Raw genomic sequence first — 16,491 nt, forward strand, 5'->3', positions numbered from 1 at the left:
GTGTTGAGGAGATTAGAGAGTCAGAGAGCTACAGTCAAAAGTCCTTGTAATACAGGACATTTGTCAACTGTAAAGGTATTGAGGCTTATCTAAATTTCTACCATTCAGAAGTCTGATCAAATTGTGTGTTCTTCCCCTTCCCAGCTGATTTCAGCGAAGGACTTCTGAAATGGTTCATAGAGATTTTCTATCCAACTGTCCTGTGTTGTTAAAGTATGTTGTGCCCACCTGAGCTTGCAAGATTAGAGTAAAACTACTCATGTATTCGCGAAGGCTTTCACGGCCGGGATCTAGTGGTTGTTGTGGGTTTTTTGGGCTCTTTGGCTGTGTTCTGAAGGTTGTTCTTCCTAACATTTCGCCAGTCTCTGTGGCTGACATCTTCAGAGGACAGCGCTCTGTGCTCTGTTCCTCTGAAGATGCCGGCCACAGAGACTGGCGAAACGTTAGGAAGAACAACCTTCAGAACACAGCCAAAGAGCCCAAAAAACCCCACAACAACCACTAAAACTACTTATCATCACCTCAGGCACCTTTGCAATCTGATTCTAATAAACCATGCACATCCCAAGTTGACAGCTGGAAGCACTGATCCCCTGATAACACAGTGGCCATGTATGTAAATGCTGAGAAACACTGGACATGCTAGCAGACTTTAAAAAAGAAAAAAAAGGAAATCCTCTTAACCAACCCCCAAAAAACAAGGTTTCCAGAGAATGAACTGGAAATGCTGCAAATTTAATGCTGAAGTGGTGCCAACTGAACTAGCTGAGAAATTACACCAAGATACCAGAACAACCTAAGGAACAAAAAAATGTGGCAGTATAAAAAACTAGTTCCTGCAATTGTTGGAAAAGTACCAACTAGGAATTTGCTGAACTTATTAAAAATTCAGAGAGTCCCATCTGTGGCTTTGGCTGCTCAACAGATCAGTACTTTCTGTTTACTTCATTTCAGGGCATAGACTTAAAATAGTGGCCACAGAGAGGATGAGCTGGAAGCCTTCTTGATTTATCACTTTCCCCAACTTTGGCAAATATACTCAGAGTTTACAGACACAATAAAACAAGTATGCCAGTTCTCCAAAATAACAGCCAAATTCAAATGGTTCCTGCAAGATTGTTCAATTAAAATAAAATAAAATAAAAATCTCTGTTTTACGAATGTGAGATATTGTGCCTCTGTACCCACAATTCAAAAAGCCAGGAAATGGCTGGATAGTCCATATAATATTGTGCCAGCAGGAAAAATGAAGCTTTAAGTAGCAAAGGCAGCCTGAATATTGCCAGCACCAATGGGAGCAGTCAAGATGCTCGACAGCAGTGGTCCCCAACCTTGGGCTTCCAGATGATCTTGGACTTCAACTCTCAGAAATCCTGGCCAGCAGAGGTTCTGGGAGTTGTAGTCCAAGAACATCTGGAGGCCCAAGGTTGGGGACCACTGCTCTACAGGAAACCCTCTCCTCCTGACACCCATCCTCAAAGTGACACCATGATAGGGAAAATCCCAGAAGTTGACTCCTTTTTTTCATCAGTTATCCACCTCTCCCCCAAGCACAAAGTAATTGTCAGGACTTTTTTTTAACAAGGGCGAATAGTAATGAGCAGAAGAGGGTATCCTGCAGACCATCTTGACTGCTGCCATTGATGTTGTCAACATTCAGGCTGCCTTTTGTCATAGAAAACATGGCATCCTTTTTTCCTTTTGAAGTACAGGGTAGCTCTTAGTTAAGGCTGTGAGTGCCTGTCCTTGAAAGACCATTCTGTACCTTCTGCACTGGTTCAGACATTCAGCTGATGCAACTCTTGTTTTTGTGGGAAGGGTAGAGTATATTTTTTGCCTAGAAAGCAAGTTCCAATTTGGGAAGAATTTGGGGGTTGCAGTCCAGCAGTAGGTAGGGCTAAGAAGACAAGATTCCACCAGAGCAAAGCGGGTAGGTCAGATGTAGTTCAAAACTGGTTTAGACCCTTTTCTTAGGAGGCATACAAAGCACAGCTCAATCCTATGCATTTTTTAGAGCAGGTATGCACCCGTGCAACTGCTTCCCAGCATGGCTCAGTTCCATGCCACAGCTTAATGGTCTGCAAATTAAACCTTGTTTTCAGGCAACAGCTTCCCTAGGTATAAATGGCCTTATCCCCGATCACTGCTTTGAGATAACAATAGAACATGCTTGAAAGTCTGGATGGGAAACCTTTGTGGGCTGGACATTGTGTATACCTCCTTCATTGTAACAGGGCAAGTCACAGTTGCTAAGCAACTATCAGTCCACGGTTGAAATCCTGTTGTGTAGCTACATGTACTTAATGTGAAGCGGCAGAAGTGATAGAAAAAAAACCTGTGGCAGAGCAGAAGTTAATATCCATAAAGTACTTCTGCATGCATTTTGCACAACGGTTGTGATGTGAAGCCCGTGTTTGATGGTGCCATTATGAACTGCTCCATCACAAAGTGTGTCATTGACTGAGCAGTTGTGAACCATGTGATGGACTGTGCAACCGTGAAATGAACCATGTGACCAATTGCAAATGCTGTCTGCCGGACTGTAATGTCTGGCCCACTTCCACAGGCATAAATGTACGTTACACCAGCTTGAACAGGATTGTAGCCACCGTTTCCATTAAGGACATGCAAGCTGTCTTTTGAATTGGAAACTGACAGTTTTATGAAATAAAATTTTAAGAAATATCTGCCCAGAACTCAATGCACCAGGAAATGAGAGGACTGGACAAAAATGCCACAGGGCTAATTCTGAACTTAAAGTATGTCATGGAATTGGGGGGGGGGGGGAACAGGTATGTTCTGCAGATAACAAATTAGCAGGCCACTCTTCCAAAGTATAGGAGACTTCCAGAGAAAAAATAGCAACCTGTATAAAGTTATAGGCGATTGTGTCAGAGAGAAAAAAGAAAGAAAGAAAGAAAGGGGCATGAACTTAAGCTAAGGAAAGGTCATCCATTAAAAGGATTTAGGAGGAAATGCTTTACACAGGGAAGAGATGTAACGGGAAATAAACTGCCTCAGGCAGCCTTTCTAACCACTGATATAAACTTTAAAAAGGAAACAAGTACTTGAAGGACAAAATTATTGTGCAGAAAGAGGTGACTGACCTTTTGAAAATAGGATTTCTAGTCTTGGTCCATCTTGAGAAGGGGGTAAAAATCCTGCACATTTTATTCCTATGTACTATACTGCCCTGAGCATCAGACAACATGCGGCTAGTGTAATGTCGATAAAAAGGACCTCTGACATGAAACTGAAATGAAAGAAGTAATGGGGAGACCCTAACTTTGGAACAACATGATGTTCATTTCCTGCATGTGAAGGTGTAGAAAGAGAGAGTGTGCCGTCCGCAGAGAAGAAAGAGGAAAAAGATGATGGAAAGAAAGAACAGCTGAATAGCAGCGAAAGTAATAAAGAAGAGAGGAAAGGGTTAACAGATAAAGAAGGGGAGGTAAAGGTGGAAGTGTGTTTGGCTGAAGGGGAGTGGGAGGAGTCAGGAGTGACAGTTGGAAGGGGAGAGAAGGAGAAGGGGGGAGTAGTGTGGTTTAGTGCGGTGGTGGAGGAATATGAGAGAAAGAAGAGAGATGAAAAAAGGCAAGCATTTGAGAAAGTTCGCACCCTAGGTTTAATAAGAGATCTTCCAAACCTGCGAGTGGGCAGACTCTTGCCAGATCCCTCACCTCACCAATATCCACCAGTGCGTACACCAACCCAAGAGTGGAAAGTAACCGTGGCTCCGTGGAAAGAAGAAGAGCAGCGAGAGCGCGGTGGAAAGAGAGGGGAGTTCGAGGAGGGTCCGGATGAGAGGGGGTGGATTCGGCACAAATGCTGTGGGACAATCTGTGCCAAGAGGAGTCCCCCACCCCCTCATTGGGGTTACAAGAAACCCTTTGGGGACCATCGCCGTTAACCCCTTGGGACTATGTTCAATGTTTGGAGCATGTTGATGAGGCTTTGTTACCAAGTTGTAAACCGTTGGAACCGTTAAAGGAAGTGCTGGAGAGTGGAGGTGGCAATAAAAGTTCTGTTGTTAAAGTTATAAGGACTCAACCTTTATTATTTCCTGCTGACATGGAGGGGCCGCCTGAAGGGAAAGGCGAACCTTTTGACACTGCACTTGTTGCTTTTTGAGGGGCAGATGGCATCATGTTGTTCAGAATATTTATTATCTTCAAAATATTTATTATCTCACAAGATTTATTCAGCCTAGGGGTTTCAAAATCAGAGTTCTTGTGATGAGTAGAATAACTTTAGGAAGAGAGAAAGGGAAGGAAATTCTGAAGGCAAGCCTGGGTGGATGAAATTGCTTCCACTTCAAATTGTTGGGATCTTTGGCTGAAATCATCTGCATGGTTCCCAGGGATTAAAAAAAACCCCACTGAACAAGATGGAACTTGAGAGAAAACATGCATAGGGATAAGCCTAATCATGCAAGCAGGCGTTCAGATAATTTGCTTGCTTGTTGAACTGTGTGCTACTAAAGGCTTCATCCAGTACAGAAAGAGAATATAAAATACAGTGGTCACCATTCTGTTACAGTGGTGCCTCGACTTACGAACGTGCTGACATACGACCATTTTGAGTTACAACCAGGTCCGGCCGCAAAATTTTGCTTCTACTTGCGGCCGGAGCTTCCAATTATGAACAGAAAAAGGCAGGGGGAAAAGGTGGGGAATTCAAATTGCTAACTGTTGGTAGGTGAAGAGGCTGCTTCTTTGTAGCTCTTTCGCCACAGCAGTTAGAGTGAGTGCGATTGGAGGAGGCCTCGGATTGTGGTAAGGTAAGGTGCTGCTTTCTGCTTTTTAAAAACTGTTCTGGGTGGGTTTTGCAGTGTGGTTTTGGTTTGGGGGGTTATGTTTCTGTGCTGTGATGGATCTTGAAGGGTTTGGTTTTTTGCAATGGATCTTGGGGGTTTGTTTGCTTTTGGGTCCCCCACATTTCCGATGGGTCTTGCATGGTTTGTTTGCTTTCTCTTTCTTTTCTTTTTTTGCATTTCCGATGTGTCTTGCATGGTTTGTTTGCTTTCTGCTTCACTTTTTTTGCATTTCCGATGTGTCTTGCACGATTTGTTTGCTTTCTGATTTGCTTTTTTTGCATTTCCGATGGGTCTTGCACAGTTTGTTTGCTTTCTGCTTTGCTTTTTTGCATTTCTGAAGGGTTTTGCATGGTTTGGTTGCTTTTCTGCCCCCCCACTTCGGCAAGAACAGATTAATCGCGTTTCTGATGGGTCTTGCAGTGTCATGGGGGGTTTTTTTGGTGATTTTTTTCTATGGCCAGAACTGATTCATTGCATTTCAATGCATTCCTATGGGAAATGGTGCTTCGAGTTACAACCATTTCGAGTTACGACCAGAATTCCGGAACAAATTAACTTTGTAAGTTGAGGCACCACTCTACTTGCACCCACTGATGTAAGTCACTGGTGTAAGTTGTTCGGTGCAAATTTCAATGACAAAATGATGATACTTAAGAAGTCAGTGATTGCATTTCAGTTGTATTCAGGTGTAATTATCCAATTGTAGTCTGACTTGCATATGACCAATTACAATATTTACCAGGTTAAAATCAAGGCTTCAGTTTTTAGCAGTAGAAGTGCAAGAAATAATTAGGAAAAGGCTATGTGGTTATTGTAGATAAGAACCCCAAACATTCAGGGCAGATGCCTTACATGAGTGAGTTCAGGCTTAGTTTACAAACGTCACCTGGCGTATGTGGTCTCCAGCACCATCCATTTGTTTTTCTTCCCAAACTTCAAACAAAGGGTTTGAAAAACAACAGAGACACAGCAACTTCTGTTAGAAGGTCGGGGTTATAATGCAAGAAGAAAGTGTATACAGTAGGACTGCTGTATTTGCGGGATCAGTATTTATGGCTTCTTCACTTATCCCCTGCCTGAAAATATTAAATATCCTGGCCGCCCCTCCCGCCCCCCCCCCCCCGAAATGCATGTTTTATATATAGAGAGAAGGTTTCTATATCTGTCTTCTGTGGGAAGGCTTGGAATTGATTCCCTGTAGATACTGCAGTCTTGCTGTACCTGAGTCACTGTTGTCTATCACTGCTGTCAGATGCTCTATGGCAGGGGTCTCAAACATGTGGCCCGGGGGCCATTTGCAGCCCCGCCGGATGATAGTTTATTGCTCCCACCTTGCCTGCCCCCTGAAGCACCCACACGTCCTCTGCTGTCAAGAGTAAAAAAAAAAAATCCTCGCCTCGCTCGCCGGCTCTCTCCCAAGAGAGCACCTCTTGCACCCTCCATCTGGAACTGCAGCCTGCCAGTCAGCCCACCTATCTGCCAGCTGGCAGGTTGCAGTTCCGGATGGAGGGTGCAAGAGGCGCTGTCTTGGGGGAGAGCGATGCCTGAGAGTGGAGCTCGCTACCGGACCGTCCTTGAAGAGCGCCTCCAAGCCACCAACAGCAGCTGTCACTGTCTCTTCCAGGGAAGCGGCTCTCTGGCTCTCTTTCTCTCTTGGCACCACCAGCACCAGCCCAGCCAGTGGCCGCCTCAACACCCAGTGGTGCTTCCTCCTCCTCCTCTTCGTCCTGCTTCAGCTGCCTTGGCTCTGGAGGCTGCCTGGGCTCGCCTCACAAAGTTTGCTGCTGAGTGTGTCTTTTTTTACTCAGCCCCTGAGTCCTGACCATCTGCAGGTTTGATACTGAGCATAGCTGCACTGTGTCACACACAACAAATACGTAAGAGACATCACATTAATTCCTTTATTGACTCCCTCTGCTACAACCATTTGCATTTTCAAGTCTGAAAGAGCTTTATTCAATATTTATTTATTTATTTGTTTGTTTGTTTGTTTGTTTGTTTGTTTGTTTATTTATTTATTTAATTTTATTTAATTTATACCCCGCCTATCTGGTCGGTGAGGACCAATAGTTGCAACACAAATGCACTCGACGTTTATGGCCATTTAGGCTGTGCTTCCCTGGAGAGGGGCTACAGGAAAGGTATCACTGTTCCAGAATTTGAGGGTCAATCCCACAGGTAAATCACTCAGCACAAGTTGCCTTAGATTTTCTCATGTCCTTGATTAGTGATGTTACTGATTATCATCAGACCGTGTTTTAGAACCAGAATTTCTCCAAATTGTAATACCCCATTTGCACACCTAACACACACATTTACCCTGAAGTTTTCTATCCTGCAGTCAAGGGTATGAAATCAAATTGGAATAAGGAAAAAAAAACTTACTTTAGCAACTGTTTGGGTCTCTTTAAGAAGCTCTGCCTTTTGCTGTAAAATATATGATTGTATACTATATTCCTTATCATACCTAAGAATGAAAATATACCATCCTGTAATAAATCTAGGGGCTTAGACGTTTTTCCCAAATGAACAAAAGTCTTATAAAGTTCATGCAGTCTTTTGACATATGGATATCTTCCATTCAACTGAAAGGAGCAAGATCATATGGAGACATACTCATAGAGAGACAGAGAGAGACTAATTCCAGAAAATAGAGTTCATCTCACTGGCCCATCTTGTCTGGTTCTTGTCTCAGGCAGAAGCTGACAGGGGATGGTGACCACCTGAATGCTTTTCTGCTCACTACCTTGAATGCTGCTGCAAAGTATGGTGTAAATAATCCAGCCCAAATATCCTTCCTGATTAAAAAGAAATAACAAGTGTTAGAATGAGCAGTTCATTACTGTCCTTGCAGCAAGAGCCTGTGCTAACAAGTTACTCTTTGGCTACCATCTTTCAATCATGCTGGTAATAGGAACACTTTTACAGTAATTGGTGTATTTCAGACAACATAAGAAGTTGTTGGATTCATTAATGATTTGTGGCGACTTTGACTGTAAAAATGACAACGTATTAGTTTACCAGATGCCAGATCATGCTATGGGCCATTAACAAGAGGGTGTTCTCTGAATGCTCACAGAACAAATAGCAGCTGGTTTATTCTTCAGCATGCCGACATAATCACAAGCATCTCATATCCAATTCACGACAATGCTGTCAGATGCCTCATAAATTAAAGCCTCCAAATGCTCATTAGCATTGCTTCATGTTAAAGCTGCATATTGGCCTGCAGAGATCAAAAGCGCAAAAGCTTTAAAAGGCAAATGAAAAATAATACGTTGTTTCTTTCCAAATCTATGAATTCCATCACCCCCCTGCACTACTATAGCTATTTGCACTACTGTTCTAGCAAACACGCTCAGTCTAAATAAAAGTGAGCGCATTCCACAGTGAAGAACACAAATATTTCAAAATTGCTTTCAAAGCAGAGTCAGGAATTTTTTTGCAACGTGCTTAAGGCAGAGCATTCAAAATTCTCACATTCCTTTGTCAAGGAGGGTTACAGCAGCTAAAATATCTGACTTCACAGCTAAAGAAGTGTCTGTTTCACTGTTTCTTGCTTTCCCTTTCAAGATCGGGCTCACTACCTCTGTTTTAAGGAAAGCATATATTTTTAAGGAAATATATATTTATATTAGAGGAACATTTTGCGCAAAGATGAACATGATAAAAGACAAAAATGGGAGGGACCTAACAGAAGCAGAAGACGTCAAGAAGAGGTGGCAAGAATACACAGAGGAATTATATCAGAAAGATTTGGATATCCCGGACAACCCAGACAATGTAGTTGCTGACCTTGAGCCAGACATCCTGGAGAGCGAAGTCAAGTGGGCCTTAGAAAGCCTGGCTAACAACAAGGCCAGTGGAGGTGATGGCATTCCAGTTGAACTATTTAAAATCTTGAAAGATGATGCTGTTAAGGTGCTACATTCAATATGCCAGCAAGTTTGGAAAACTCAACAGTGGCCAGAGGATTGGAAAAGATCAGTCTACATCCCAATCCCAAAGAAAGGCAGTGCCAAAGAATGCTCCAACTACCGTACAATTGCACTCATTTCGCACGCTAGCAAGGTTATGCTCAAAATCCTGCAAGGTAGGCTTCAACAGTATGTGGACCGAGAACTCCCAGAAGTACAAGCTGGATTCCGAAGAGGCAGAGGAACTCGAGACCAAATTGCTAACTTGCGCTGGATTATGGAGAAAGCCAGAGAATTCCAGAAAAATATCTACTTCTGCTTCATTGACTATGCAAAAGCCTTTGACTGTGTGGACCACAACAAACTATGGCAAGTTCTTAAAGAAATGGGAGTGCCTGACCACCTTATCTGTCTACTGAGAAACCTATATGTGGGACAGGAAGCAACAGTTAGAACTGGTCATGGAACAACTGAGTGGTTCAAAATTGGGAAAGGAGTACGGCAAGGCTGTATATTGTCCCCCAGCTTATTTAATTTATATGCAGAATACATCATGCGGAAGGCTGGACTGGAAGAAACCCAAGCCGGAATTAAGATTGCCGGAAGAAATATCAACAACCTCCGATATGCAGATGATACCACTCTGATGGCAGAAAGTGAGGAGGAATTAAAGAACCTTGTAATGAGAGTGAAAGAGGAGAGTGCAAAAAACGGTCTGAAACTCAACATCAAAAAAACTAAGATCATGGCCACTGGTCCCATCACCTCCTGGGAAATAGAAGGGGAAGATACGGAGGCAGTGTCAAATTTTATCTTCCTGGGCTCCATGATCACTGCAGATGGAGACAGCAGCCCTGAAATTAAAAGACGCCTTCTTCTTGGGAGGAAAGCGATGACAAATCTTGACAGCATCTTGAAAAGCAGAGACATCACCTTTCCAACAAAAGTCCGAATAGTCAAAGCTATGGTTTTTCCTGTCGTGATGTATGGAAGTGAGAGCTGGACCATAAAGAAAGCAGACCGCCGAAGAATTGATGCCTTTGAATTGTGGTGCTGGAGGAGGCTCTTGAGAATCCCCTGGACTGCAAGGAGAACAAACCTATCAGTTCTAAAGGAAATCAACCCTGAGTGCTCACTGGAAGGACAGATCCTGAAGCTGAGGCTCCAGTAATTTGGCCATCTCATGAGAAGAAAAGAGTCCTTGGAAAAAACCTTGATGTTAGGAAGGTGTGATGGCAAGAGGAGAAGGGGACGACCGAGGATGAGATGGCTGGACAGTATCTGCGAAGCAACCAACATGAACCTGACACAACTCCGGGAGGCAGTAGAAGACAGGAGGGCCTGGCGTGCTCTGGTCCATGGGGTCACGAGGAGTCGGACACGACTAAATGACTAAACACACACACACACACATATATTTATAACACTAACTTTGCAATGATCAGGTTTAGAAACTTCAGGATGAACTTTGAATTTTCCAAATGAAATGACTTTATTGGCAGTTCTGCATAAGGTTGATCTTCTGTACCTGTTGAAACTAAATCTTTACAACCACTTCTGGTTTCAACATAACAGTAGCAGCCAGTGACAACCTGATATTCATGTAACATTACAGTCCTGTGCTCACTTATCCAGCAGGAAGCCTGGCTGAACACAGAGGCTAAAATCTTGTTGCATCCTATGGATGTTTACTGAGAGGTTGAGGTTCAACAAATCCTGTTGCTCTGTGTCACAAAAGGCATGACATCCAATCATTCCTAGCTGCCAGTTAAAGAGTTCCTGCTGGGATTCTCAAGCACATACCAAGCCAGAGGGAGCCATTGCCCCCAGAGAATCCCAGTGGTGGCTTGTAAAGACAACTGTCAGAACCTCCAGCCAGGACGAGAACTGGCTTGCAGTAGCTATAGTCCAAAAATTAACTTTTCCTAGCTTTGATAAAGACCCACTCATTGCATCCTTCCTTCTTGGAATGTTCACTGACAACACCCACTTTTTGATCATGCAAAAAAGAAAAACATATATACAGGAGAGTAAATATTCTGGGGAGGTCTTCCAGCAAGACGGGTCAGTGACTGTCACAATGGCCCAAGGGCCGGCACCTTCTTTCAAGGCTGGTTTATTTTTATTTTGTAGAACTGACTCTCCGTATAGGCATCCCTGTGCTCAGATGTTCTTTTGCCTTGGCAGCCAAGAGAAATCTCTTTTTTTCCTCTACGAAAAAAGAGAAGAGAGAGAGAGAGAGAGACCATGAAGCTGCCAGGAATATTGGTTTTTATTATGCCATCTCTTTCAGGTGATACTGTGAAGCAGCTACTTTTCTGGCCCGGCCACTTCAGGATCCATTATCTCTGAATGCAAGGGAATGGAAAGGATGGTTTGGTTGCGGGTGCCGGAGGATAATCTGACTTTGTCTCGGTATCAAGTTTTGAATTCATCGAGTCACCTTAGCTGCATAATGCAGCTTGCCAGAGGATAAAATTAAGCTAACGGAAGAAGGGCGAGACTTTGCAGAGAGCGGGCCAGAGGCAGAAAAACATGAGAAGAGACATGGTGTTTAGAGGGCTGACAGCTCCCTGAACCTACCCAGTCTTGTGTTATATAATCCAAACAACACTCCAAACAGAGATCATGAATCTGAACTGGGAGAATCAAACTATTTGTTTGAGAGAAGATCCTGAAAAAGAAGGATCAGCTATGCATTTATTTATTAACTTGTTTACTTTTTTAATAAGAAGCTGTTAAGAAGAAGCTGGCAGCATATACCAAGATCCAGGTCTAGAGAGCTTGTGTCCTGAGCACACTCCTGTATTGCAGTGAATCCTGGACCAGGCTTGTCCAACCTGCGGCCCGAGGGCCTCATGCAGCCCAGGTCAGCTCGTAATGTGGCCCAGTGCATTTTTTTATTTTTAAAGAAATTCCAAAGTTTCAAGTTACACTGCCGGCGCTTGCGGCCAGAATGTGGCCAAGGCATGTCACAATAGTAGAGGGGGAGAGAGGAAAGGAAGGAAGGAGTGGGAGGGGAGGGGACAGGGGGGCTGCATGACTGCATTGAGCCATCCCCGTCAATAGGTGGGACCCCCCCATAAAGCCACCGGAGTCGAAGCTGGCAGCCTCTGCTGTCTGAGATCGTAGCTGCTGGTAAGCGCGCTTGGAGAGGGGCTGCGGAGGATGGCTAGGGCTGCCCCCCCATGCGGCCCAAATCAAATGTATGTGTGGCCCAAACCAAATTTTCATCTTCTAATGTGGCCCAGGGAAGGTGAAAGGTTGGACACCCTTGTCCTGGACCCTTCATGCAGGTGAGGAAGCTGAAGACCTTCCATATGTGTTTTTGGTATCACCTGGTAGGACAAAGGTCTGGAATTTTTAGCATGTATACATTACTGAAACAGCAACATCTACGTTGGCTGGGCATGTTGTGAGAATGGCTGCCACTGGGATTTCAAAAGATCTCCTATATGGAGAATTAGTGCAGGGAAAGGGCCCTAGAGGGAGATCACAGCTGCGATACAAGGACATCTGCAAGCAGGATCTGAAGGCCTTTGGAATGGACCTCAACAGACATCTGAGCGTTCAGCCTGGAGGCAGGCGGTGAAGCATGGCCTCTCCCATTTTGAAGAGACCCTTGTCCAGCAGGCTGAGGCAAAGAAGCAGTCCCTAAACCAGCCAAATCAGGGAGCTGGACAGGAGACAGATTGTATTTGTCTTCAGTGTGGAAGGGATTGTCACTCTCAAATTGGCCTTCCCAGCCATACTAGACATTGTTCCAAGACCTCTATTCAGAGCACATTACCATAGTCTCTCAAGACTGAAGGATGCCTACTAAACTTTGGCATGCATGCATGCATGTATGTATGTATGTATGTATGTATGTATGTATGTATGTATGTATGTATGTATGTATGTATGTATGTATGTATGTATTTAATGTGTACCCATGACATTTTACTTGGGTCCTCTTATTTATTTATGCATTCAAGCATAAAACACAGACTACTTTCTGAGCACAGATGACTATCTATGCTGATTTACAGTAAACCATCATCCCCTCCAAGGAACTGGAGAGAAAGTTGTATACATCGCTGGCCAAAATCCTCTTGTGTAGCTATGAAAATGACGTACCTTTTCGAGGCAAACTGCCCTAAGTTAATCACCAACTTAATATGCAACTTATAATAGCTATGTTGATTTCTTAACTTGGGACATTTTTCATTCAAAATTTGCACCCTTTATATCACGCCACAAAACTAGGTGATTCAGCCAGTGTGGTGGAATGGCTTGGGTGCCCCCCTAAGATTGCGAAATTCCAGATTGAAGTGCCTGCCTAACTTTAATGCTGACTTGGTGACCTTGGACCAGTCATTTTCTCTTACCTTAATCTGAGTGATGAATTGAAGGCCAACCTGCGCTTCATAAGGGAAGTGCCTGGTAAGAGTGACAACTGTGTTAAATAAACAAAAGCTATTGTTCAGCCTGGAGATAATGTCCTGTTTGACAAATACAGTGGTGCCCCGCTTGACGATTATCTTGTTAGATGAGGAAATTGCTTAACGATGAAGTTTTTGTGATCGCTCTTGCGATCGCAAAATGATGTTTTAAATGGGAAAAATCACTTCACGATGATCAGTTCCCTGCTTTGGGAACTGATTTTTTGCTTTACGGTGATCAGAAAAGAGCTGATCGTCGGGTTTCAAAATGGCCGCCCGCTGTTTAAAATGGCTCCCCGCTGTGCTTAGGACAGATTCCTCGCATTACAGGCACCAGAAAATGGCCGCCCTATGGAGGATCTTTGCTGGACACTGAGGTATTTCGCCCATTGGAACGCATTGAGTGGTTTTCAATGCGTTTCAATGGGCTTTTTCATTTCGCTTGACGAGGATTTCGCTTAATAGCAATTCGAACGGAATGGATTATCCTCATCAAGCGAGGCACCACTGTATAGTAAATATAGTAACAACAGCCTTCCTTAATCTCTAAATCTAATCTTATAATTAATATTTGCTATTTATGAATTTAGATGGAAAACGGGATTGAAACAGGCAAAGGACTCAGAAGGAAGTGCAAAGGTCTGTACTTCTTTTAAAAGAATCAAATACACAGATACAGTATGGCAGGTACTTGTCTGAGCAATAGTGTATGCAAAAAATCATGATGGAGTTGTTCAGAAGCTGCAAAAAAGTCTAACGTGAACTTATGCTGCACTCATAGAACTGTATGAGAAGATGGCCTTGTTCCTGAAAGCTCACATTAAAATATTAAACAGTCTTTAAAGAGTCACCTTGTTTTTGTCTTTTTTGTTCATTTATTTTTATTTTGTTTTTATCTATACGCACAGAACTATACTCTCCAAGATAGGAGAAATACTAGTTCCACTTCATTATGCACAAGTGAAACCTCTTTTGGAGTACTGTAGAAAGTAATTAAAAAATAATGTAGACAAGAATATAAAAGAAGAGTGTGAAGAAATTTAGAAGTTAGGAGAACACAGATTGGGAGACCCTTCTGGGAAATTTTCTCAGTGGCTGGGAATGGCTGATTGAGAGAGGAGGGAGGCAACTTTTGCCCACAAAGGAATGGAAGCATTCTGTTGGACTAAGACTTCAAGGCCCTTGGCATGTTCTCTGGTACTGTGATCTATCTGTTGGGCTAACACTTCAAGGCCTTAAGCTTGTTCCCTGGTACTGTGCTAATGAGATAATTCCTTTAGCACTGGTGAAGGAAAGGGGCAGAAACTGCTCTTGTCTTCATGAACATTTGAGGGGATTTGAAGGCTGATTGGTGCATCGCCTTGAAAGGTCTGGCCAGTGATAAATAGAGCATAAAATGAAGTTCAGAAGTAACTTTAGTTGGCTTAGTTATTTCTGAGGAGATCTATGCCCATTCGCTGTCTTGCTATGCTGTGCTGGGAGGGAAGTGTTCTGACAGTATGCCAATGCTATGTTAGTGTGTAAGTACTAGGTAAGCCTTAAGCCTCTTTGATCTCCATTCCTGACTGTGAGCTCTTCCTTTCTCTTTTGTCCCCTTTTCCCATGGGAACTAAGGCCAATTCAAGTCACTATCATTTATAGAAAAAAAAAATCAAAATTATATCAAGGGGTCATCTCTGTCTTGTGAATCAGAAAGCCCCACAAACATAATCCCTGACAACAAACACAACAAGAAGACAAAGCAACCACACTTTTCTGTGGTGTTCAGGTCAGTTTCTTCAGGTGATAGCCTCACACTTCTGGATGGCATGATATTCTGAGGGGTTGATTAAAGTGTTTTTGATTAAGCAAGTCCTTGTTTAAGGAATTTTGGCAGAAGCAAAGAAATGAGTTTTGCTGCATCCTAATATCTTTTCAAAAAAGAAAAAAGACAAAACAAACCGCAAGTCTACACAAAATGGTGCTCCCAGACTTACAGATTTCTGAGTGTGAAGGCCAAGGGCCTGATATTCAGACCACAGGGGTCCACACCAGACAAATTAGCTTTTCCTTGCATCAGGCATCTTTAGCTCCAGAGAGGTCAGAGAGCTAAACAGAAAAGGATGCCTCAAAAGATCCTGTGCATGTTGTTCCAAGAATTAAACAGCAAAGGTCACCTGGGGAGGGACCCGCCATCTTACATGTGACCTTTAGGATTCATGAGGACAAAGAAAAGAAAGGGGCGGATGGTGTCTGCCAAGCCTCTCCAGCTTGATAAAGAGAGGGCATCCAATAAGTCACTCAAACAAAAGGAACAGAGACTAAAGGATGCTGGTTCTCAGGAGGGATTACTGGCTGCGTGGCTTTCCTCTTTGAAGTGATGGTAAGCCTCTGCTGACTACAAAAGGTAAAGGGCTGTCAGAGAGATAATGCAGAAGCTGGAAGAAAATGACACAAACATTTCAACCAATCTGCTCGGGCTACACGAGATACATTGCAGCATTACAGCTGTTTACCAGAGTTCAGGCCACAAAGCACCAGTGACAGTCAAAATAGGTAAGTCTTCCCCTGTATCTCTTCAAGGCCTTTTAGTCTTGTCACTTTCACGTGGACATTTGACCGGTCCGAGAAAAAAGCTTCTTGGTGGCCCTGCCCTGGTTGTGTAATGCCTCCCCCCCACTCCTTCTGAGCTTAGACTTTCCCCCTCTCCTTTTGGAAATAAGTGAAAACCTTTGTCTTCAAACAGCCTTTTAACATCTAATTTTAATACAATTATATGTCCTACGGTTCCTGCTTTTATATCCTTTTAATGTCGTTTTAATGTTTTTCTGCTTCCAAATTGTTTTTAGATGTCTGTTTTAAAATTATCATGTTTAATAGTTTTTTTTTTTAATGATACTAGTTTATGTATTCTGTTTTTAACAGTGTTTGCTTAAACCTGGCTTAGACCGCCTTGAGCCCCTTCACTGGGAGAAAGGCAGAATTTAAATGCAATAAATAATAAATACTGCCACATAATGTGGGCGTGGGTGTCCTACAGCTAGTGAAAGATTTGTAAAGGTCTGCCTTGCTGTGGAACGTACCCAACAAAACCATGAAGTGAGCCTGGGTGACATGAACGTGATATGGTTACCCTTTCCATCCTCAGCTTTTCCACATGGTTTAGAGCACTGGTTCTTAACCTTGGGTTACTCAGGAGTTTTGGACTGCAACTCCCAGAAGCCTTCACCACCAACTCTGCTGGCTGGGGTTTCTGGGAGTTGCAGTTCAAAAACATCCGAATAACAAAGGTTAAGAACCACTGGTTTAAAGTACTCTTTGCTTATTTTTATTTACTGCTCCCCATTAATGCCAG

General features: G+C 43.2%; 1 long non-coding RNA gene across 1 annotated transcript; it reads right to left on the reverse strand.

The window, feature by feature from the left end:
• Positions 1-6,778: 6,778 nt before the first annotated feature.
• LOC144587635 (uncharacterized) lies at positions 6,779-13,174 on the reverse strand. Its single transcript, XR_013542804.1, has 2 exons — positions 13,104-13,174; positions 6,779-7,614 (listed from the first exon to the last, which is right to left on the reverse strand). It is a non-coding gene; the product is annotated as an uncharacterized LOC144587635 (long non-coding RNA).
• Positions 13,175-16,491: the final 3,317 nt, after the last annotated feature.

Source organism: Pogona vitticeps, chromosome 2, assembly GCF_051106095.1.
Source record: "Pogona vitticeps strain Pit_001003342236 chromosome 2, PviZW2.1, whole genome shotgun sequence".
Classification (NCBI taxonomy): Eukaryota; Metazoa; Chordata; class Lepidosauria; order Squamata; family Agamidae; genus Pogona; species Pogona vitticeps.